General features: G+C 41.9%; 1 protein-coding gene across 1 annotated transcript in view; it reads left to right on the forward strand.

Moving 5' to 3' along the window:
- Positions 1-12986: 12986 nt before the first annotated feature.
- Positions 12987-24941, forward strand: part of lrrc3ca (leucine rich repeat containing 3Ca) — a 44072-nt gene continuing 32117 nt past the window's right edge. Inside the window, exon 1 of the mRNA XM_068013007.1 lies at positions 12987-13191. The gene's annotated coding sequence lies outside the window, so the exon portion shown is untranslated. The remainder of the gene's footprint in view (positions 13192-24941) is intronic.

Consider the following 24941-nt stretch of genomic DNA (forward strand, 5'->3'; position numbering starts at 1 on the left):
TGTGATCAATGTCACAGGGCTTCATGTCACGTTTGCAGACGTCTTTAAAGTGGAGACATGGACGGCCGGTGGGTCTGATACCAGTGGCGAGCTCGCTGTACAATGTGTCCTTGGGGATCCTGACACCTTCCATGTGGCTCATATGGCCAAGCCACCTCAAGCGCCGCTGACTCAGTAGGGTGTATAAGCTGGGGATGGTGGCCGTCTCAAGGACTTCTGTGTTGGAGATACGGTCCTGCCACCTGATGCCAAGGATTCTCCGGAGGCAGCAAAGATGGAATGAATTGAGACGTTGCTCTTGGCTGACATACGTTGTCCAGGCCTCGCTGCCATAGAGCAAGGTACTGAGGACACAGGCTTGATACACCTGGACTTTTGTGTTCCGTGTCAGTGCGCCATTTTCCCACACTCTTTTGGCTAGTCTGGACATAGCAGTGGAAGCCTTTCCTATGCGCTTGTTGATTTCTGCATCGAGAGACAGGTTACTGGTGATAGATGAGCCTAGGTAGCTGAACTCTTGAACCACTTCCAGAGCGTGGTCGCCGATATTGATGGATGGAACATTTCTGACGTCCTGTCTCATGATGTTCGTTTTCTTGAGGCTGATGGTTAGGCCAAATTCGTTGCAGGCAGCTGCAAACCTGTCGATGAGATTCTGCAGACACTCTTCAGTGTGAGATGTTAATGCAGCATTGTCAGCAAAGAGAAGTTTATTTTATTTTATTTTTATTTTGAGATACAGCACTGAAACAGGTCCTTCGGCCAACCGAGTCTGTGCCGACCAACAACCACCCATTTATACTAACCCTGCAGTAATCCCATATTCCCTATCACCTACCTACACTAGGGGCAATTTACAATGGCCAATTTACCTATCAACCTGCAAGTCTTTGGCTGTGGGAGGAAACCGGAGCACCCGGCGAAAACCCATGCGGTCACAGGGAGAACTTGCAAACTCCGCACAGGCAGTACCCAGAATCGAACCCGGGTCCCTGGAGCTGTGAGGCTAACCACTACGCCACTGTGCCACCCCGATGAGGACTTTCCGTACTTTGGTCTTCGCTCTTAGACGGGCAAGGTTGAACAACCTGCCACCTGATTATCGTGGAGGAAAATTCCTTCTTCTGAAGACTTGAACGCATGTGAGTGCAGCATGGAGAAGAAAATCCCAAACAGTATAGGTGCGAGAACACAGCCCTGTTTTACGCCACTCAGGATAGGAAAGGGGTCTGATGAGGTGCCGCTGTGCTGAATTGTGCCTGTCATGGAATGAGGTGATGATACTTAGTAGCTTTGGTGGACATCCGATCTTTGCTAGTCGTCCGAAGAGACCACTTCTGCTGACGAGGTCAAAGGCTTTGGTGAGATCAATGAAAGCAACGTAGAGGGGCATCTGTTATTCGCGGCATTCCTCCTGTAGCTGACGAAGGGAGAACAGCATGTCAATGGTGAATCTCTCTGCTCGAAAGCCACACTATGCCTCAGGGTAGACACGCTTGGCCAGCTTCTGGAGCCTGTTTAAAGCGACTCAAGCGAAGACTTTTCCCACTATGCTGAGCAGGGAGATTCCACGGTAGTTTTTGCAGTCACCGCGGTCACCTTTGTTTTTATAGAGTGTGATGTTATTGGCATCGCACATGTCCTGTGGTACTGCTCCCTCATCCCAGCACAGGCAACGCAGTTCGTAGAGTGCTGAGAGTATAGCAGGCTTAGCACTCTTAATTATTTCAGGGGTAATGCCGTCCTTCCCAGGGGCTTTTCCGCTGGCTAGAGAATCAATGGCATTACTGAGTTCCAATTTTGTTGGCTGTACGTCCAGCTCATCCATGACTGGCAGAGACTGGGCTGCACTGAGGGCGGTTTCAGTGACAACATTCTCCCTGGAGTACAGTTCTAGGTAGTGCTCAACCCAGCGATCCATTTGCTTGCGTTGGTCAGTGATTGTGTCCCCTGATTTAGATTTGAGGGGGGCGATCTTCTTGATGGTTGGCCCAAAAGCTCTCTTAATGCCATCATACATTCCTCTGATGTTTCCGGTGTCTGAGGCCAGCTGAATATGACTGCATAGGTGTTGCCAGTAGTCATTTGCGCAGCGCCTGGCTGTTCTTTGTGCAGCGCTTCTGGCTCTTTTAAGTGCTACGGATGTTAACTCGCTGGGGGCTTTCTTGTAGTTCAGCAGTGCAATGCGCTTAGTGGCTATGACAGGTTCCAGCTCTTCAAAGTGAGATTGAAACCAGTCTGCTAATAATATGAAAATGCCCATACTTTTGTTTCTGGTATGAATTAATTTACTTCTGATATTTAATTTAAAAAATGCATGTAAATTTGTTACATTTAGCAGTGAAAAAGCAGTGAAATATTTATAGTTTCCATACGTTCCCATTAATTCTGAGGAGGTTTTTTGTGGTGGCAACTGAAATTGTGTGGGGTTGGACGGTAGGTGGTCTGGTGGCTCTTTTGCCCTGCTTAAGTGGTCCGCGGACAAAAAAGTTTGAGAGCCACTGGGTTAAGTGATAGAGCTTTGCTGGAGACTTCATTGTGAGACGTGCTAGCAGTGAGCTGTGCGGAGTTTCAGTGTTTTCTGGGCCTATCGTAAACATAGAGATAGTGGGGTGAATGGTCGAATGAAAGAAGGAATTAGGGAAACTGTAATTGTTTTGCACATCCATACGAATTATGCAATGGATAAGTCTTTTTAAATGATAATTACCAGAGAATGGTAAGCAAATTTAAGGATAAAAAAGCTACATCAGTGGTCTCTGGATTGTTCCCAATCATTGGAAGCTCATCAGAATGGATTAACAAGGCAATTGGTTTTAACAATTGGCTGGAGACCTGAAGGTAGCTCTTGACTTTGAGCAGTTGTGTGAAATAAGTGATAGGAGTTGGCAATCGGTTTTACATCTACATCTTTGGAAATAAAGTTTAAGATCTACCTCCTGGAGTTAAAAGAAAGTGTGTTGGTAGATAACCGAGGGTCATTTACTGGAAGGTAATTTTTTCAGGAAGGATGAGTTGCAATCAATTACGGTTGAGGCTCAAAGATTAGCTTAGAATGTCGAAAGTGCCACTGGGAAGTATTTAAACTAATTGGAGCAGAGGATACCAAAGGTGATATTGTGTGTCATTCCACGAGGATTGGGGAATCTAGGACAGTTGATGGTGGCACTAGTAACAATTTAATTTCAATTAATGGGATAAAGTTGGTTGGCATATGGTGAACTACATAAGGTAGGAACAAAATTCTTTTATACTAATGTAGAAATATCAGAAATAAAATGCGAGAATTAAAGGATTCTACATCCGTAGAGAAATTAAAAGTAATTGGTATTTCTGAAAACTGCTTGAATATTAATGGTGAATTAGAAGTACAGCTGACAGGTTCTACAGTTTTCTGTGAAGATAGATTGGGTCACAAAGAAAAGACTAGTTTATTTATAAAAGATGATTTAACTGCGGTTGTGAGAGAGAACGTTTGAAAGCGTGAGGTACTGAAACAGTTCGGCTGCAGCTAGAGCTTAGGGTTGATCGAGGTTGATCCTTGACAAGTATTATTGGTCTCTGGGGCAAAGTTAGAGCAGGGCAGGGATTGTTGTGAACAATTTATAAGAGCAGCAGAAAAGTGCAGTGTTATCATAGGATCTTTAACCATTCTTCTAGTAAGCAGTGCAATATGGGGCAGCCAAGTGTAGAAAAAAGAAAGGTTTTGTTACTTATCAACACTGTGAAAATAATTTCTATATTTAGCATCTTATAGAGTATCAGAAAGAACAATTAATCAGATTTTGAACTTATTAGCAAGCCAGGGACTATATTTGATTTCTTTATGAGGAAGCATTTGGGCAATAATGATTATTGTGAGATTTTAATTGTTCAAACAACTTATTACAATTGGTAATTTCATGTTCATACATAATTTTAGGAAGGCTTCACTGATGAGAAGAGATATGTGGTAGAGTGTTGGGTAATTGTGATTTTGAAGAAATATTGATTATTTTTAAATTAATGCTGAGGGCAATGTAATCTTGTATATCCATAGGAAAGAAAAAGAGTTCAAGGCTAATTGATAATTAACCAGCTAAGTAGGGGGTGTTTGTGTAGAAACAAACCTATAAAAAGACATCTCGTTATGTATAAAAGGTTCAATTGTCAACAGAATAGGGACAGGCATAAAAATTGCTGAGAAGAACTAGTATTGCAGTAATGAAAAGTATAGTGGTGATGCAAGCTATTTTTTTCAGTAACGTTTACAGTCTGAGAGCAGTCAATCCTATAGGTCATTTGAGGGATTGGGCAGGTTACATATGGTGATAAAGGGATGGCTGACCAAGTCTATAGTTATGTAGCCAAAATTGCTTGATTAGAAGTAACTGCAGACATGCCTTTAACTACGATTAATGCATTTCTAGGTGTTCTTGGAATGTGGGCAACTGGTAAGTTATCATTTATTGTCTACCCCTTGTTTCTCTGCATTAAGAGACAACCACATAGTAAGCCAGACCTGGTAGGGGTGGCAGGTACCTCCCCAAAGGACATTAGTGAAATAGTTGTAGTTTTACAATAATCCATTAACCTTCATAGGCATTTTTGATGCCAACCCACAAATTACTAGATTTCCCAAGTTTGGTTTCACAACTTTGAATGACAGAATTTGAACTCATAGTGTTTGGAGGCGGTGAGAGCATAAAATCAGGTGGGATGGTGGTGGCGGCGAGGGGGGTCCCAGCTACTATCCCGACTCTGCTGAAATTTAGTCCAACGGCCTTCCCACCCCGCTGCCAATTGAGGCCCTTAACTGGGTAATTAATCCCTAATTAAAGGCATCTTCCTGCCGCTGCTGCAAATACTCGTGCGGGCTGCTTCCCGGTTGTGGGGGTGGTGGGGTGCTCCCTCGTTCAAAGGCACTTAGGTGGCTGAACACAGGAAACGGCATTGGAAAATGGGGAACCTGCTGAGGGCCACACCCCTGCCCTTGCTGCCGACCCCACTTACCCCCTCCCTGCGACCCCTCCTGGCCTGACATACCTTAAGCCTGGTTCCAGCACTGCTCCTCAGTATCTGGTCGTTACAGCTACAGCAGCAGCCACTGCCTCTGTGGTGGCATTGCAGCTGCCAGCCTCTGCTTGGCTGTCAGCTCTGCAAGGTCAGGACTTCCAGTGATAAGGTCCCAAATCCTATGGAAGGCCCGCTGCTGTCAAGTTAAGTGCCTAATTGGCACTAAATTCAGCAGGACTTCAGTACAAGAGGTGACACAGTGATCTCAGCGTCAGTTTCTCCTGACGTTGAGACCCCCACCGCAAGCATAAAATTCCACCCTATGTGTGCCTTTTGCTCTTAGATTCAATAGCTCATTAATGTCTGGTAGGTCCTCCTGCATTGGCGGATGGTTCATGTGGTCCCATTATTTGGGGAAAAAAAAAATCAGACTTTGGAAATGATTGTCCCATGAGGATGGGAGTAAGGAAACTATTGTTCATTCGGCCAGCAGCTTTTAATAATGAATCAATTATTGCCATTTGCATGTTTTACTTCTTTACCTGTTTTATTGTTTTATTGTTTTGCATGCTTTATTTCTTTACCTGTCTCATTACCATCTCCTTTTGCCTTGTCCTGTCATACTTTTTATAATTTAATCTCCCCTGCCTTCCACCCTATCACAGACCTATCACTTCTGTTCTTTCACCTGCCTCCCCACTTTCTGTGCCTGTTACATCTCTAACCTTTTCCAGCTCAAATGGAAAGTCATTGACCTGAAATGTCAATTTTGTTTCTTTCATCACAAATGCTGCCTGACCTGCTGAATATTTCCAACAGTTTCTATTTTAATTACTGGAAAGTATTATACTTGATGTGATATTTGATCACTTGGGGAATTTGGTCGTTATTAGGGACACTTAATTTAGAAAACATAGATCCTGCATTACTAACTTGATTGAGCTATTTTGAGAATATCACGACTAGTAGACTTAAAGGTGGTCCAGTTGACATTGTAAACTCTGATTGCTAAAAAGTATTTTTAATAAAGCAATGCATAAACAACTATGGAAAAATGAACTCTCTTGGGATTATAAGATTACACTAGCTGGTTGACATTACATAAGTAGAAGGTTATTATTAATGGAATGGATCTGACTGGGGTCCAGTTACAAGTGGAGTACCACAGGGCTTTATATTGGTTCCAATGCCATTCATCATTTTCATTACTGATCTAGAGGAGAACTGAAACAAAACCGTTTCCAAACAGTACGAAAATGTTCAGAACATATCAAAAGATCTGGGCCCATTTTAAATAAGTTAGGGTGGATGAGTCAGTGTGTGACAATTCTCATTTAATGTGGCCAAATGCGAAGTCATGCACTTCGGGTTAGAAAACTCTGAGCTATGTGTATTCCCAGTGCAAGCTGACTACCATCTTCTTTGGAGCCCCAGAAAAGCGAGTTGGATGATTGCGAATACTCCCTCCTGGGGCAGCGTAAAGGAGGAAAGGAGTATCCAACCCCCTTTTCCTGATCTTTAAGCTTGGGGAATGGGTATTCCCTAGGGATAAAGGTCTGGAAAATTGGCCTCGTACTTTTTATAAACAGTGTCTGGTAGATTAACCATTTAAAAAAAATTAAAATTCGCATTTTTATAATGTAGCTGAATAACAATCAAATTCTGGCACTTTCTATCTTGCTGAATGATAGGATCAAGTTTGCACTTCATCCCTCATCAAGAAGCATCTCATTGGTTTGGCCCTTCCAACACCCATGCTGCTGCTTCATTTTGAAGTACTATGCTTAATAATGCCACATTATAAATAAAAATTGTGTAGCAAACAGCAAGCATCTTAATGAGCTGATGTGATCGTCCCATGACATTGCAGTCTGACATTATGTGACATGGTGTATTTCCATTAGCCAAAGGTCATTAATGAGCAGCCTTTGAATACAACAACAATGATCAAGGGAACGATGGGTGAGTCAGTAGCAACATAACATTATTGTAGCAGTGCAGTATTTTAAGGGGGCATCTCAGATACACAGCAAAGGGGATTAATATTTCTGCTTGTGCTCACAGTCATGATACTGGATGCAAGAAAGCTTTTTATTCTTCTGCTCTACCTCCCTCTCACCTTCATGCAGAATGAAGTCATGCAACAGTGTGAAAGCATAGTGCCAAAGACCACAGAAAAGAAAATCATTTTTCAAATAAGGGGAGCAGTCTCTGAACAGATTAGCTCTAAATTGGTAATATAAGATGAATGATGTTTGCACTTCTCAGCTTTACACAGAACTGTGTGTCACACATTACCAGATCTATCAATGTTTTCACATCATATATTTTCTGAGTGATGGTGCTGTCTACAGCGTAAAACAAATTGCATAGTTGGTGCCAAATTTCTTCTGCCAGTATGCAGCTGCAGTCTTATTGTGGATAAATCCCACACTCCTGCAGGAGCTGATTCTCATTTCTATAATCTATCAGTTAACTGTGCAGCAGGGATGAGTCATCACAAAGCCATGCACGACACATAAGACCTGAATTTGGGACGAAGGGAAAGTCATCCAGGGTATGGCAGCCTAGTACTTATGCAAGGGGGTGAAAGGTTATCGGGGTTAGGTGGAAATGTGGAGTAATCAGTTCAGCCATGAACTTATTGAATGGAGGAGCAGGCTCGAGGGGCCGAGTGGCCTACTCTTGCTCCTAGTTCGTATGTTCGTGCTGGACTAGTCATCTGGAGGTCATGAGTTCACTTCCTAGCATAGCTAGTTATGAAATTGACTTCAATTAATTAATTCAATTAATTTGGTAATTTATGTACAGGCACTGGAAAACTGATCATGAAAAAAATTCAATGGGCTCTTGAAGGAAATTAACGCAGGGCTACAGGGATTGAGTGGGGGAGTGGGACTGACTGGATTGCTCTGTGGTGAGCCGGTAAAGACGTGATGGGCTGAATGGCCTCTTTCTGTGCTTAAAGGTCTCTATGATTCTATTACAACAAAAACAAGAAATGCTGGATTCACTCAGCAGGTCTGGCAGCATCTGTGGAAAGAGAAGCAGAGTTAACGTTTCGGGTCAGTGACCCTTCTTCTATGATTCTATTATTGCTTTTCAGGAAAGGATACTTGCCAGTACTACTGATAACTCCAAGAAAAGACTGTAGCCCCACATTATATGTCTGCGTCTTAGTGCCCTCAGGGCAAATAGGGCTGGGCAATAAATATTGCTTTGCAATATTGTCCATATCCCAAGAACAAATTTTGTTAAACTTTAACTTATAAATTCAGACTGGCATTGATGTGGAAACATTACAGCAAAATTGTGCAAAGCAAAATCCCACCAAACAGCAATGAAATACATGACCAGATAATCTGTTTATGTAATGCTGGTTGAGGGATATATATCAATGGTCAGATCTGTTTATTAAGCAGAGCTGGTCTGTGTGAAAGTGAGAGAAAGAGATACAAAGTTAATGTCTCAGGTCGATGACCTTTTCATCTGAACTGGAAAAAGTTAGAGATGTAATAGGTTTTAAGCAAATACAGAGGCAAGGCAAAGGGGGAGGGGAGGGAAGAACAAAAGGGAAGGTCTATGATAGGGTGGAAGGCTGGAGTAATTAAATAACGAAAGGGATGACAGTACAAAACAAAAGAGGCTGGTAATGGGACAAGTAAAGAAACAAATGATGGGTCTCGAGGCAGTGCCGAGTGAATAGCAGAATCATTACCAACAGCTGCCGTCCGAAAAAATGGGGGCCGTTGTTGTTGAACGCAATGTTGAATCTGTAAGGCTGTAAAGTGACTAATCAAAAGATGAGATGCTGTTCCTCATGCTAACATTGAACTTTGTTGGAACAGTGTAGGAGACCGAGGACAGAGAGCTTAGAGTCCAGGTGGGGTGGAGAACTAAAACGACAGGCACCTGGAAGCTCTGGATTAAACTCACAGACTGAATGGAGGTATTCTACAAAGGGATCACCCATCCTGCATAATTCCAGCATTTTCTTCTTTTATTTCAGATTACCAGCATCCATAATATTTTGCCTTTGTGAAAGTGAGAGTTGGTTTGGTATTGTCCAGAAAATAGAATTAAGCTCCTACAGTGGTAAGAACTATAAGAACTTAGGTTTGATTGTGAAGTTATATTATTGCCATATTGAAGAGATAGGCAAATGGATTACTACTGTCAATATGGAATATATGTCTATCTGTATGTTCACCTGAGTGATGTGTTTTTTATGTACAGTCAATTCGCTAAACAAGGTCTGATGTCGTGGTGCTCTACTGTTCATTGACAATTGCAGAGAGGTCCTTTGGAGGGATAGGATAACACTCATAGCTGAAAACAATCAGCAGAGAGGCTATTCTGTTCATTATCCTGAGTACATTACTGAAAGTCTACCTAGTTATCAAGGCTAATGAATATATTCTCAAAGGCATAGGGAGATCCATGTTTCCTCTGAAAGTGGCTTTCAACAGGAGGCTGAAAAATCTTGAGTGAGAAGAACGAAATAGATCTCAAAAATAGCAGTCCCATCAACAGGAGGGGAGATTGAGGGAGTGAGATTTGGTGTGGCTCATTTGTCAGGCTGTAAACAATTCACTCTAACTTGCTGAGTGTCCCAGGAGGTAGTTGAAAATCCAGTTTTCAATGAATGGACTTGAAAAGCTGGATTCTCAACTACCTCCAAGGATAACTTGGAGATAGTCATCCTTCAGTAGACCACGCCTACTCCAATTATACAGTATCACCTAATTGTGTAGAACTGTTTCTCTCCTTTGTCCTTTGTTAAACAGTAGACCAAAAGGTTTAGTCTGCAGCCAAAGCTTCCTATCTTTCATGCTGCCATGCTACTGAAACTGGTATATAATGGGTCCTAGTTGGTGCCCAGATTTGGCAACTACCAACCAGCCCTTGATATGCAATGTCAACGCCAGCTGCTGCACATGAAATGGCAACAACCAGATGCTTTTTGGCAACCTGAGACCACCACAAAGGAAATATCTGGAGGGATGGCCATATGTTTATTAAATTGATGCCAATGGAATATCGTCAAATACCATGACAGAATTTACTCTGCGAAACACCACATTGCTATCACACAAAATAGAAGTGGCTATATCATTTGTTTCTGCGCCCACTACAACCAAGGATCCGTGGAGTTGTTCGATTGACTGTTCTGCTGCTTGCCAACACATCAGAACAAACCAATACCATTTCTTCAATGAGTATCATTCATTTCCTAAATTACAACAGTGACTACACTTCAAAATTGGCTGTAAAACGCTTTGGGACATCCTAAGGCTGTGAAAGGCACTATATAAATGCAAGTCTTTCTATCCATTATAATGTCATCGCCATGCTATGTGATGGTCTGTTGCATAACTGCATAATGGTGCAGTGTGCTTTGTTAGTAACACCATTAAAAGCACTCCACCAGTAATAGCTTCAACAAAGCTTAATGGAATGATACTTAACTGCATGAGATAGGATGATAGTTACACGGTTTGAGTAAAGGAAATACTTCAGAAGCACCGATTAATTACCTATACTTGGTGTGATCAATATTTCCAAGTAACTTCTTCCCATTATGTTCTTAGCAGTATCGCTTCTAGTCTGCTCAGAGTGAGCAGACACCAATTATCGCTCTGTAATTAGCTGGGAGAGAAAACATTTGAATGATGCAATTTGGCTTTCTATTTCCAATTTTCTGCCCCTCCCTCTGACTGCAATCGTAACAACAACAACAACTTGTATTTATATAGCGCCTTTAACATAATAAAATGTCTCAAGGTGCTTCACAGGAGTATTATAAAGCAAAATTTGACTCTGAGCCACAGAAGGAGATATTAAGGCAGACGAACAAATGCTTGGTCAAAGTAGTAGGTGTAAAGGAGTGTTATTAAGCAGGAAAGAGAGGTAGAGAGGCAGAGCGGTTTCGGGATAGAATTCCAGAGCTTAAGGCCTTGATAGCTGAAGGCTTAGCCACCAATGGTGGAGTGATTAAAATCAGGGATGCTTAAGAGAGCAAAATTAGATGAGCGCAGATATCACAGTGGGCTGTGGGGCTGGAGGAGATTACAGAGATGGGGCAGGGGTGGGGTTGGTGAGGCAACAGAGGGATTTGAAAACAAGGATGAGAATTTTAAAATCAACGATGTTGCTTGACCGGTGTAGGTCAGCGAGCACTGGGGAGATAGCTGAGCAGCACTTGGTGCGAGTAAGACCACAAGCAGCAGAGTTTTGGAGGACCTCAAACTCATTTTCTGAGGACTCTCAGGTGGTAATTTGAGTGCCACACAATCGAATTCGCAATTCACTACCCCATTAAACCAGTACATTATACTAGTACCAGTTTGATGCACTGTACATTCTAATACAACAATATTCTAATGCAAAAATGGCTGATTAGCTGCAACAGTCAGGTTAGATTCTAAAGCTGCTGTTTCACATTTAAGATTCTAAGTGTGTGCCTTAACTGGCATATTTGATTCTCAGATTTAAGTATTTATTTATTTAGAGATACACCACTGAAACAGGCCCTTCAGCCCACCAAGTCTGTGCTGACCATCAACCACCCATTTATACTAATCCTACATTAATCCCATTTTCCTACCACATCCCCTCAATTCCCCTACCACCTACCTACACTAGGGGCAATTTACAATGGCCAATTTACCTATCAACCTGCAAGTCTTTGGTTGTGGGAGGAAACTGGAGCACCTAGTGGAAACCCATGCAGTCACAGGGAGAGCTTCCAAACTCTGCACAGGCAGTACCCAGAATCGAACCCAGGTCACTAGAGCTATGAGGTTGCAGTGCTAACCACTGCACCACTGTGCCACCCTTTACTTTAAACAAAAGGAATAGTTTAATTTGCCATTTGAGAAGTGCGTTTATTTCACTCTTAATAAACAAGTGTAGCATGTACCATGATTGTTTCAATAGGTTTTGCATAATGGGTAGTGAGAATCTGGAATTCGCTCCCAAAAAGCCATTGAAATTTTCAAGACTGAGATTGATATATTTACCAGACAATAAAATGCATCAAAGGATAGGGAGGAAAGATGTGTAAATGTAGTTGAGATATAGATCAGCCATGATCTCACTGAATGACTGAGAGCTGAATAGCCTATTTCTGTTCTTGTGCTTGTTCACTGCTAAATGATGAATTCTTACCTATAATGACAATGTTGAATATTTTCTAGCACTGGTTTACAAAAACTCCGGACCATTAGGGACATCATAAAAAGCTTCTCTTTAATTGACAGGGATGGATAAATTGACTCCTTCTGTATTGTAGCTTCAATGGTTCATTGCACGTCAAAAATAGGGGTTAATTAGATGCAAAGCACTTTTAAGATGATTGCAAGAGACTCCATAAGATCTTGTCATAAACACAAGATTTCTTTTCTTTAAAAGCTATATATAGGAGAATACCTGGTTTCCCTTTGTAAATGATGGAGCTGCTAATAAATGTGCATGTTTTAAAACTATTTCATTATTGGGCAGTTTAGTATAGGGATGAGTGGAGGAATGAACACACATGCTCTCGTTTCAGTCAAAGGATAAATTTCAGACCCCAGTGGGTTTAAAGAGCCCTTTTAAGAGGGCGAGGGCTGCAAGTGTATATTTCTGGACTGTCCCAGAAGTGGGTGATTCCCTGCTGATGCTGTCTGGTGTGAGCAGGAGGGAGGAGGAGATTCCTAATCCTTATAGCCTTTGTAACAGCTTTTGGGATCGGATTCAAACACAAACACACACACACACACGAGCAGTAACATTCGGCAGCCAAGGACAGAGGGGAGGAAAAGCAGTAGAGAACAGAGGTAATCTGCACCAAGAACTCTACAACGCCAAGTGAAGCAGTGGATTGGCAAATCTGCAGAAAACAACGCGTAGTCTCTTCTGGAGCAACCGAGAGAGAATGTGAGGGAGGGAGGGATGGGGGGAAAAGTGAAGGAAGGTACTTGAGAAAGGAGAGGGCGGCTGGAAGCACAGGCACCGACAATCGCATCTGGGGAAGGAGACCCTGTCTGTCGATCGAACGACTCAGAGAAAGGAAAACACATTAGCATCAAGATTATAAATATGTATTAAAAAGAGGGCAAACAGCCTGTTGCTTTCGATATTCGACCGCCTTTCTTTTCAGATCTAATGATGCTGTGCTGCTTATAAGAGGGCTGAGAGTTGTGCATTACCCAGGTAAGTGATTAACATTTGATTTTGTTTCCTTCTCCTTGTTGTGTGATGTGGACAGAGTGGGAGCAGGGGTCTCACTGATACAGCGCTTCTCCATCCTTGGTTCCGCTGCTGTACTTTCAGGCGGATGGTGTTGCTCTTTTCTAAAACGCAGGGTCATTGATCCCCATCAAGTAGAAAGAGGTACATGCTTGGAAAGGGGGCACACTTTGTAAAATGAGGTTTGCAGTTTTATTCCCCTCCTCACCCCCCTGCGAAATCTTGGACTGCTTTGCTCAGAACTGTAAAGCATTTTACAATGATTTCAATTGTTAGTTCATACCACATCCTTCATTGAGAATTATTTCATGGACCCAGAGCTGAAACTTAACACAAATGACTGGGAAACGCGACCTCTAGAGGAGAATGCCAACTCCTCGGGAATTGGAACCTTTTTATTTTGTTTTTAAAAAGCTCCTTTTAGGATTGTTTATTATATGTTAATAATGGCACTGGCGCTCATATTGCTTTTTCTCATATCGTGGTCATGTCTCAAAGGTTTCAGGCATTTGAGTAATTGTTGTCTAAAAGAGCAGGCAATCTGAGCCAGCAAGATTCCCTCATGAACAAATCATAGCCTGAGACGGCGTAAAAGGAGGCCATTTGGCCCATCGTGGATCCTGGGAAGAGCTATCTAATGAGTTCCATTCCCCTGCTCTCCCCCCCCCCCCCCCCCCATAGCTCTGCAAATATTTGCTACTCCAATTATTTATCCAGTTCCCAAGGTCTGCTTTGCCCTTTATCAAAGGCAGCTACATCTAAATCAGCCCAACTAGGAAAGATGGTGATGTAGTGATAATGGCACTAGATTAGTCATTGAAAAACCCTGGCTAATACCCTGGGTTCAAATTGGTGAAACGGGTGAAATTTAAAATTAATTAATAAAAAAATCTGGAATTGAAAGCTAGTCTCAATAATGTGCCATGGAACTATCATTGACTGTCGTAAAAACCCAACTGGTTCACTAATGTCCTTTAGGGAAGGAAATTTGCCATCCTTACCTAGTCTGGCCTACATGTGACTCCAGACCCACAGCAATGTGGTTGCCTCTTAACTGCCCTCTGAAATGGCCGAGCAAGCCATTCAGTTGTCAAGGGAAATTAGGGATGGCCAACAAACGCTGGCATTGCCAGTGATGCCCACATCCCATGAAAGAACTAAAAAACAAGTTTACCCATTAACAGCCTTGTAAATAAATTCTTAGTTCTGTTCAGGCAGTCTTGCAATATTTTAATTATTTATGTCATGTTTTAATGTGAACAGATACATGCAAAAGACCCACAGTACAACCATAATCCTTTCTTTCTATTGGGCTGAGATTAGGAAAATCTCTGCATGACTGCTACACAATCAGATTTGCCTATATTATACATTGAAATGTAACGCGCATAGACGTAACACAGAGGCAAATACATGAACCTTGTAATGAGTTGCATGGCCAGTTAATCTGGTTATTTCTTGATGATGTTGATTGAGGGAGGAATGGTGTGTAGGACATGAAGGAGCTCTCTATTTTTCAGGTAGTGTCAATGGGATCTTTACTATTCTCCAGAACAAGCAGAGAGGACCTCATCCAAAGCACATGACGGGGTGGGGGAGAATGGAAAGAGAGCACCCTGATTAATGCAAAATGGTGTTCAAGTCTAGTAGATGTACAGTTTCAGACTCTTTAACTGTGAAAGAGGTGGCAGGTGATGCCATATTAAAGAACATTGTTAGGAGAAATTAGGAAAGCACACATTTACAAGAATTGTATTCTGAGTAATTTACTTGCCACATAATGTAATTCAACACCCCTATTCACAGACTATCATTGATTTTGTTCTGTTCATTCCTCTTATCCAAACATCTACTCCTAGAGTTATTTAGAGCAACTGATGAAAGCTGGAAATATATCCTGGAATAATTTTTACCCATGTTCGATAATGATGGTCCTAAAATAATTGCTCATAAAGTCAAACCCAGGTGGGAAAAGGGAGTGTTTAATTTTGGTGGTCAGTCAGGACAGTGCAGCCTGACTAAGCACAGAAGCCCAGTGTTTACTGAAGGTAAACTAAACCGAAAAGGCTGGACAAAAACCTGACAAAATCTTGAAAGAATTGGTCTGATTAAGTAGGGCTGAGACTAAGCTTTGCCCAGCATAGGTCTGAATAAGATTGGCTCATATAGAATCAGCACAGGAGGCTAGTCAACCCATCGTGCCCATGTTGGCTCTTTGAAAGAGCTATTCAATTAGTATCATTCGCTTGTGCTTTCCCTATTGATTGGAAAAAATTATAGCGTTCGGTGTTTTTGAAACTGACTTTCTCCACCAAAAGCAGCAGCAGAAATGAACCAACAGAATTTCTAGCTTAGGCACTTTCAGTGAAGTAGTGAGGATGCTCTAATTTTTTGAATTAAATAATTGGTAGCTAAACCATTGGTGCAGTCTCTACAATTAAAGTAGCCCTCCGATCAATCTAAAATGACTGTGGCACAGCAAGAAAACTATTTTGACATTTTATTATCTCAACATGAAATGCAAGTGTTACTCATGATACAGCCCATGAATCACTGCCAGCCTGCATTGCAGCCCTTCACCTGTGATCCCGAGCGGACCTGCTTTTTCATGTATCTCCTGGTCATAATTCAGCCTGCTGGATGTGGGATGCTGCTGTTATCAGAGTATGAGGGAGAGAGAGGGAGAAAGAGAGAGGGAGAAGTTAGAGATATAGGACAGCCAGACTGGATAGCACATACAAAACAGGGACTCGGGAGATCCAGATGGACACACATTTCAAAAAAGCACAAAAGTTGTTTCTTTATGGAATGTTTCTGAGGGAAATCCATGAACAGAAGGTTAGTTGAGTATTTTTATTAGTAGATTTATGAATGTCCCCCATACCCCCACAAAAAAAAAAGCAATGTGATAATGCATCAAGAATCACAATACAGGGTCACCTTGAGAAAATGGTCATTTGTCTTTCTGGGGCAGAATTGAGGAGCTAAGTTGAGTGTAATCCTTAACTTAACGATTAGTATAAACGTTGGTGTTACCATCTCTAAGAGGCTGAGATATTTGACTGGCTTGTCAACAGCTTCCTCACCCACAAAAAATCCCTGAAGCTAAAACCTGATCAAACTTGCAGTGAAAAGGCAGTCTGGTTGGACGCTGTTTTACTGGGTTACATTTTTACTATATATCCTGCAAATACCAGCAAATGCCTGAATGGAATTGAGAAGCCAGAAATAACCTGCCACCCTATGGGTTGCACAGAAGCAGGACTGTCGGAGAATTATGCTTATTGGGCCTTGTCCATGCAAACATATTGCTGAGGTTGAAAAAGAATGCTATTCTAAAACATAATGACAGGGCAAATACTGGGTTTAAAATTACAGCCTTCAGTAAGTCAATATAAAAGGCAGTGAAAATTCAGTGCTTAAGTATACTGTTATGCCCACCACATAGTAGCTTGTTGAAAGACTTTGTGTAAAAAGAAAGCTTCCTTATTGTGGGAGAAAAATACAGTGAGAACATGTTGACAACAGAATGTATTTAATGGGCTACCACATCAGTTCAGTCAAGTTGTCATTAAATCACCTAGCAGTGAAAGTGACAGGCCTGTTTTCAGATTCTGGAGCAACGTCATGGCTAAACATGTTATTCTGAAATTGGTATACATATGAAAAATAAATGTGGGAAGAGTGGTGGATGTAAGTCAAGGGATAGGATGGGGTTAGATGAGGAAAGAATCTCTTTTTGGAGAGAAGCTTGGATTGTTTTGAAATGTTAACCAGGTGTCTTTCTATGTAGCAGCCTAAAGGATAATCAAACTAGAGCAATATTAATATAGGAAATATGGGGGGAGGTGGTGGCAGTGGCGTAGTGGTAATGTCACTGGACTAGTAATCTAGAGACCTAGGCTAATATTCTGGAGACATGTGTTTGAATCCCACCATAGCAGCTGGTGAAATTTGAATTCAATTAATCAAATCTGGAATTAAATGCTATTCTAATGGTGACCATGAAACCATTGTCAATTGTTATAAAAACCCATCTGGTTCACTTAATGCCCTTTAGGGAAGGAAATCTGCTGTACCTACCTGGTCTGGCCTACATGTGACTCCAGACCCACAGCAATGTGGTTGACTCTTTAAAAAAAATGCCCTCAGTTGTATCAAACCAAGGGCAGTTAGGGATGGGCAACCCTAGCCAGAAACACCCACATCCCATGAATAAATTAAAAAAAAAATCTTTTACCTGCTGTTAGAGTATTTTTACCTCTGGGGATGTGTTCTTCCCCTGTTCCTGACCACTGGTGGAAGAGAAGACCAAGGCTCAAGAAAGGATTGGGTTGGTTGATAGAGCTTTAGACTGGCAGTTGTACCAAGCTGTCTTAATTATAGCCCATTTCCCAACATTTATCTACCAAAAGTGGAAAGTAATTGTATCTATCGGTGCACGTCTGATGAATATCTATTCCAGGAGATGTGGGTCTGATGGCTCATGCAAGGCTTTCTCTCACGAAAACATTTGTGGCTAATTGGTTATGAAAGCACATGATTCACATGATTGGAGCATGAATAATCAAGATTCCACTGTATTGACTGGACTTTGGCGAAGTATTTTTAATTTGTGATACATATAGCACTAGTTGAAAGCACCAAGAGAAACGTTTTGTACTTTCTCAACAGTAAAGGGCAAATATTTCTGTAAAAAGAATCATTCAAGTGTGCTCATTAACCTTTACTGAAAGGTCAATCCCCAGACTGCCGAGGGAACCTATAATTCACTTGAATTATCCCGTGTCATCTTTGGCTGTGACACATTCCATAGCTTCCATGTAAGACCTGAGAATTATGTATTTATAAATTCAAAACGTGTTTGTTGGGGCAAAACCAAACTCATTAAGATTTCATTGCCCTTTGTTTCCAGCACTTGAACACAGAAAGAGGTGGGCCCTTTTCACTCAGCTCAAGGAGTTTGTGTCCCTGTGGGAGATAGTTTATGCCATAGCGATCAGTCAGTTCCCATGATTTTTTTCACAATGAATCTAAAAGGTCTCTTGAGCATTGCACGGAAAGTTGTGTTTCCTTTTACTCACCCACCCCTCGCCCGAATGAGAAAAAAAGATTACATTGTAATAATGTTTTTTTTTGGGAGGCGATAAATTAAGTCAATAATTCACCTTTTACCACATTCCCATTGCAAAGTATTTACAACACAGAAACAGGCCTTTCGGCCCATGCTGTTGTTTATGCTCCACACAAGCCTCCTTCCACACTTCATCATTTCATCCCATCAACATATCCTTCTATTCCTTTCTCCCATATGTGCTTATCTAGCTTTCCCTTAAATAACTCAACGCTATTCGTCTCAACTACTCCCTGTAGTAGCAAGTTCCATATTCTAACCACTCTCTGGGTAAAGAGAATTCTTCTGAATTCCCTATTGGATTTATTAGTGATTATCGTATATTTATGGCTCCTCGTTCTGGTCTTGCCTACAAGTGGAAACAACTTCTCTACGACTATCCTGTCAAACCCTATCAAAATTCTGATGCCCTCTATCAGGCCACCCCTCAGTTTTCTCTTTTCTAGTAAACCTTTTTTGCATCTTCTCCATTGTCTCAATGTCCTTTTTATAAAATGAGGACCAGAACTGTGTTCTATAACACAGTACTTGTTCAAAACCTTCTCTAGGTTATCTGTCCTGTCCCACACTCTACATGATGCAGATTATCCAGTGTGTCCCTCAATATCAGAAGTTACTATAATTTCTGTTTTTGGTGTCTTCCAATCATAGCCACTGATTTATGATTTCCATGGAAAAAGGGACAGAATTGCAGGATGCATCATGAAATTGGTAAAAAATCCCAGGATCCTGCAAAGTAAAAAATAAGCTATTTCGGCCTTATTCAGTCACCATAAACCAATGGCCCTAATTAGAAATGGACTGAAGTGCAGAATGTAAATCCCAAAACGGCAATAAAAAAATCCCAAAGAAGTCAAATGAACTAACCATAAACCATTGACCCTGGTTATAATGTATAGCTTATTTTTACAAATGGACTATATGGGCTGCTAGAATAACCTTAGTATAATGGATATTGAATTTCTGTGTATATCAGTTAGCCTGTCAGTACAGACTTATTGCTGTGCAAATCCTTTCCAAGATGGGTTGACCTAAATTTAAAGTTTGTGTAATGAGGTATAACAGTTAGATTAACACAATTCATGCATCTCCCATTTTTACTCTTTCTTTATCTCTTTCTTTTTGCCTGCATTCTCCTCTCTCACTCCATACCCACTTCTCTGCATTTGTTCTGTCTCTCTCTCTCTTTCTTTATGCCTTTCCATTTTGCGATAGACTACCTTAAGCAACATGCTCATAGTGATTCCTGCCAACATACCTGACCTTAGATGATGTTGGAAACAAGCAAGATCTGATCTTTATTAAAGATACTCAGCTCGATGATGACAAGTGATCTTTTTAAAGAAAAGAAAAAGGACACCTTGCTTAATTATGACTTGTTTAAAAAGAGCTGAATTTAAAAAAAAATGTTTTTGTTACTAAAAGCATCTTTGAATTCCACCCAATGGACTGGTGGATAAAAAAATTCTTCCTGATGTGGCGTTAAGCTACATGGGTCAGAAAATTACAGGTGCAATCCCTGTTCTATGTTGAGCTGGCAAAACTCAATTGGAGTAAATGCTCATTGAATCCATGAGGAATAGCAAAGGAAAAATTATGTCAACAAGCCTTCCTGCTAATGTTTGCTATCTGGTAATTCCTTCTGAAAAATGTACATCTGTGGCTTAGGTGCAAAGGCTTTTGCAGGTAAATATCCCGCGGACACAACAAAATTGGACAATCGTATCTGATATAGTTATATATCTAATATCCAAGGAAGGACAGTCCACATGGTTAAGGGTTAATGGCAGAAATTCTTAGGGCTTCTGTGTTGCTTCTGAATGAAACATTAGCATCTGAGTGAAACGAGAGCCGAGGCCTTGTTACACAAGCCGAGCTAAGCTTATATTAGAAAAATGAAAGCTATGTAAATTATTAATTATCATTTCTGATGGCTGGTGTGTATATTTAAAAGAGGAAATGTGCCGAATCAGAGTGGAATTAATTTGCAAACGTGAACATGTTTTCAACAGGAAGAAAGAAGTGTTTCATTCAAAAATCTGGAGTTGCCTGAAACCATTGACATAGAAATTGGGATACCTTTCACACATTTGATGGGCATAAATGGGCACGAGATCCATTATTGGGGACCAACATCCTGCACCCCAAGGATGCCTGATAGTTGTCTGATGCAAAATTGGGTCGGGTCATTTTTCAGGTATCCGGAATAGCCATCTAAAATAGGACCCTTGTATATGATAGTGAGGGGCCAATTGGCTGTCTTGTGACCTCCCCAGGGAGTAGGCCTGATGTCTGCTCCTCTAATGGTTTCTAGGCTTTGTTGCAGCCTAACCTATGTAAGTTGATTTTTTTTTTAAATAATGGTGATATGGAGGCCAGAGGGACCACCTTTCAGCTCCACAGTACTCCTGTTGGTCATGATCATCCCTTCTCCCACTATCCTCCCACCTCTCCAGGGATCTGACCTCAGGGCTACTGCCTGCGAGGCAGGATGACCTAAATTTGCTTCTCCGGTCAGGCGAGCTGCAACAGGTGCCGGCAGTTTGCCGCAATTATTAAGATGAGGCTTGAGGACCAATTTCTTGTGATCCCCTGGTACAGAGTGCTTCTTTTGTTGTCCACTTTGACGCCTGAAAGCTGACCCAAACGAATTTACTGGTCCAAAAGTATCCTGCACTTAATTCCAAGATCCGAAATAGGTCAGACCTGAAAATATAGTCCTGTTCTGCTCCCTATCCTGTTTGTGTTGTGGAAGCAGTGCAGTGAAGACAGTGTCACAAAGTGATGCGATGCAGTTGCTTATATTCCAAACCACTTCTGTTTCGACTCCAGAATGGATTCAGAGGCCAGTGACAACAATGGGACTTGCATACAAGGTTAAAATTCTGTGATCAGAACAAAATGCCATCCCCAGAAACAAGCCCAGAGATCATCTTAGCTTGGCCAGCACCTGCACTTTCCCTCTGCAGACAGGGAACAAAACTAACTTCTGAGTTGGCTTTTGTGCTACTTTAGGTATTTTTATTATAATGCTGTGTTTAATAACACTACTAATATAAACGTGGTATTAGAAGCGGCAGTCATGTGTTTGAGTCTGTGTGTGAGTGTATTTGAGTGTGTGCCTGAGTATGAAAGTGAGAGTGTGAGCGAGAGACTGCAGCTTGGACCACTGGCTACTATTGGACTGAGTCTGACAGCTTTAAAAGTTTAGTGATTGAATTATATTGGAGCCTGAACATTTAATTCAGGTTAGGGCTGCACCGCTCGGAGATGAAACAAAGAGAATCATGGAGTCTTCTTTTATTTTTATTTATTTATTTTAGAGATACAGCACTGAAACAGGCCCTTCAGTCCACCGAGTCTGTGCCGACCATCAACCACCCATTTATACTAACCCTATATTTATCCCATATTCCTACCACATCCCCACAATTCCCCTACCACCTACCTATACTAGGATGAGGATAAAAGCATTTTTAAAGAAGTCAGTACTTTGGGAGAAGCACTTGGAATCTGAACTTCCTTCCTCCCTCTTCCAAAGAGGAGATACATTGTCAGTCAAAGTGCAGCCTTGAGTTTTAGGTTTTAAATGGGGAAAGGGAGGAATACACCAAGGATCGTCACTTCATCAGATAGCTCTCACACTGGCAGCTGTTTGGTTTGGCTTTGTCTGGTCTGCTCACATGCAGGTTCTTCATTTTTACCCCTCCAAATCCAGCTCTTTTATTCCAGTGGCAGAACCGTAGAGCTACTTTTATGGGTTTACAATTCTGTTATAAGAGAATTGGATTTTAGTAGTGTGAGTATTGGCTTGGGGTAGGGAGTGGGGTGGGGGGTGGTGGAGGGTGCGGCTGCGGGTGGAGTTGGCACTGAAATTGCAGTCTTCCAAGATCTGAGCTCAATTTGTGTCAATCCGTGGCACCATTTGCCAGCATGGGAAGATCCAGAGAGCCAGATTGGACCAAACTGTCAGGAACAGTGCCGAGTGATATACTCCAGAAAGCTTTTTGTGGAATGATAATGCTGGAGCCTATCTTTACTCATTTTCACATTTATTGTACAGAGTGAAAGGATTACAAACATGTAGCTCCTCACTCAAAACCCTCCACCACTTTCAGTAAGAGTTTCCTTATAAGTGCTCACATAAGACCCCAGTTAACACCCTCTACCTGCATATAAAGAAACAATTGATACACAGTTAACACAGGATAAATGGAACCCTTATTACAGGATGCAATGCAACCATTTTCCACCAGCAAAGTATGATGAAGGCAGAAGGAAACTGAAAAAGTGAAGCAAGAGGGGAAAAATAACATTTGCTGAAGTCTAAATTCATAGGCACGGTAAAGGACAGAGATTAGTAGAAGGTTAAGGAGGTTAAATTAGTCAGGAGAACTATATTTAGAAAATTAGATTAAGATTGTGGGGAATGTAAAGTATGATCTGAAAGCCTTTCATTAATGTATTTTTGGCAAACAGGTGATCAAGGAAACGCTAGGAATGCTGAAAAATATCAAGTGACTGAAATGGACAGATATTGTAAATTACTTTGTGTCAGTGTTCATGCAGTAAGCTACTGGCTGCCTTCTGATGCCAGTAGCTTACTGCATGAACACTGACACAAAGTAATGTGTCAGTGAAGAGGGAAGAGATTAGGAATGTTGGAAATTACAAATAAGGAACAGGTTGACAGCACCAAAAGAAAATTGACAAGGGATCTTGCCAACATGTCTGACATAGCAGGATACTTAAGCAAGAGGCAAGTCACATCTGGTCGGTATTTTAAAGGATTTGTTGAAATCTTTTTGGATAATTCCTGAGAATTGGAGAAAGGTGAACGGGTGCCATTTTATAAAAAGGGGCATGAGGATAACTTAGGAATTGCAGGCAGTACGGAAACCAACATCTATAAGAAGTAAAACATTAGCGGCAACCTGAAGGAGGGAATAATGAAGCACCTAGAGAACTATGGCCTAATAAAGGGGGAGTCAACTTGGCCCTATGGGAGTGTGGTTATGTCTCATAAATCTATTGAATTCTTTCAAAGAGATGTCGAAGGATTTTCACTTTAAGATTTTTTTTGGTATTTATAGAATCATAGAATGATGCTGCATAGATGTAGGCCGTTTGGCCCATTGTATCTGTGCTGGATCTTTGGTCGAGCTTTACTTATAATCCCACTCTCCTGCACTTTCCTCATAGCCTTGTAAAATTTTTCTCTTCAACAATTTATCCAATTCTCTTTTGAATGTTGCTATTACCCGCCTGTCAGGCTGTGCATTCCAGATCACAACAACTCGTTGTGTAAAATAATGGGCTGGATTTTCGGCGGCCATAAACTATGGTGACCCACATGCGCGGGCCGTATTTCGTGGAGCTGCCACGTTATTAAACGCGGCAGCTCATTTAAATAGCCGGGGCAGACCACCAACCACCCCCCCCCCCCCCCGCCCCACCCCAATGACGTTGAGGGGCGAGTGGTCCGTCCCCGGCAATGGCGTCAGGTACCACTGGCAGGCGTCAATGTCATTTTTAAAGGGCTTCAAGCCCTACATTGCAATTTAAAATGTAAAGGGACATTGTTTTAATAGAATTAAATAACTTGATCCTGACCCTCTCCTACTCCCCACAATAACCATAGAATTAAGTATTTGCCCTCTTCCCCCACCCCCCCAAAACACTTCCCTGGTGTACCTGATATTCCCCCCTCAAAGTTCATAAACCTTAAACTTTACCCCTTCCCATCATCCCCAGACCAATTAAATTATTCTGACATGGCTCCCCCCCCTCCACCGGCACAGAGAAATTTACCTGCTCCCACTCCCCACCAGTGTTCCACCTCGGATCTTCAGACGGAGATCCGAAGGCGCGGGAGTGCCGGCCACTGGCACCAATATCGGAGCGGGATGGCTGGCGGGAGGGGGTAAGTAATTAATTCATTTCTTTGCATTTGTAAAGATATGCAGATTTTGCTCCCATTGCCGAGCGGCAGGGGGGCGGGGTTAGCGGTGGTGGTTGAGGGGGTGCTGCTGCCACGAGGCCTCGTCACTGCCGGCTATATCGGGCCAGGCCTCTCTCAGAGGCATTTTACGGCTCCCCCAGCCATGTCCCCTGACGTCAGGGGTGGGGTGGGGGGGGGGGGGGGGGTGGCGGTGGAAACGGGCTGTAAAATCCAGCCCAATGTTTCCTCTCTGACCTCTGTTTCATTTGCCAATCACCATCATTTCTGTCCTCTGGTCACTGACACTTCTGCCATTGGAAACAGTCCCGTCTTATTTCCTCTATCAAACCATTCATGATAAAAAACACCATCAAATCTCCCCTTCTCTGCTCTAAAGGAGAACTTATGTAATAAGTCTTGGTGCACAAACAGTGAAAATCAACTTCACTCAACAAAATAATATTCCAACTGAACTTGATAGATGTATTAGAGATTTTAGCTGGTTTGTCGTTGGAACGGTGGAAATGGCTAAGCCATTTGATTCAATATAAATGCCCTTGTGGCATTTGCTCAAATCTGCGGTTGATTGGCAGCTTTTAAAAATAATCAATTATTCAAATCTGCTTGCTCATTTAAAAA

Source organism: Heterodontus francisci, chromosome 33, assembly GCF_036365525.1.
Source record: "Heterodontus francisci isolate sHetFra1 chromosome 33, sHetFra1.hap1, whole genome shotgun sequence".
NCBI classification, from domain to species: Eukaryota; Metazoa; Chordata; class Chondrichthyes; order Heterodontiformes; family Heterodontidae; genus Heterodontus; species Heterodontus francisci.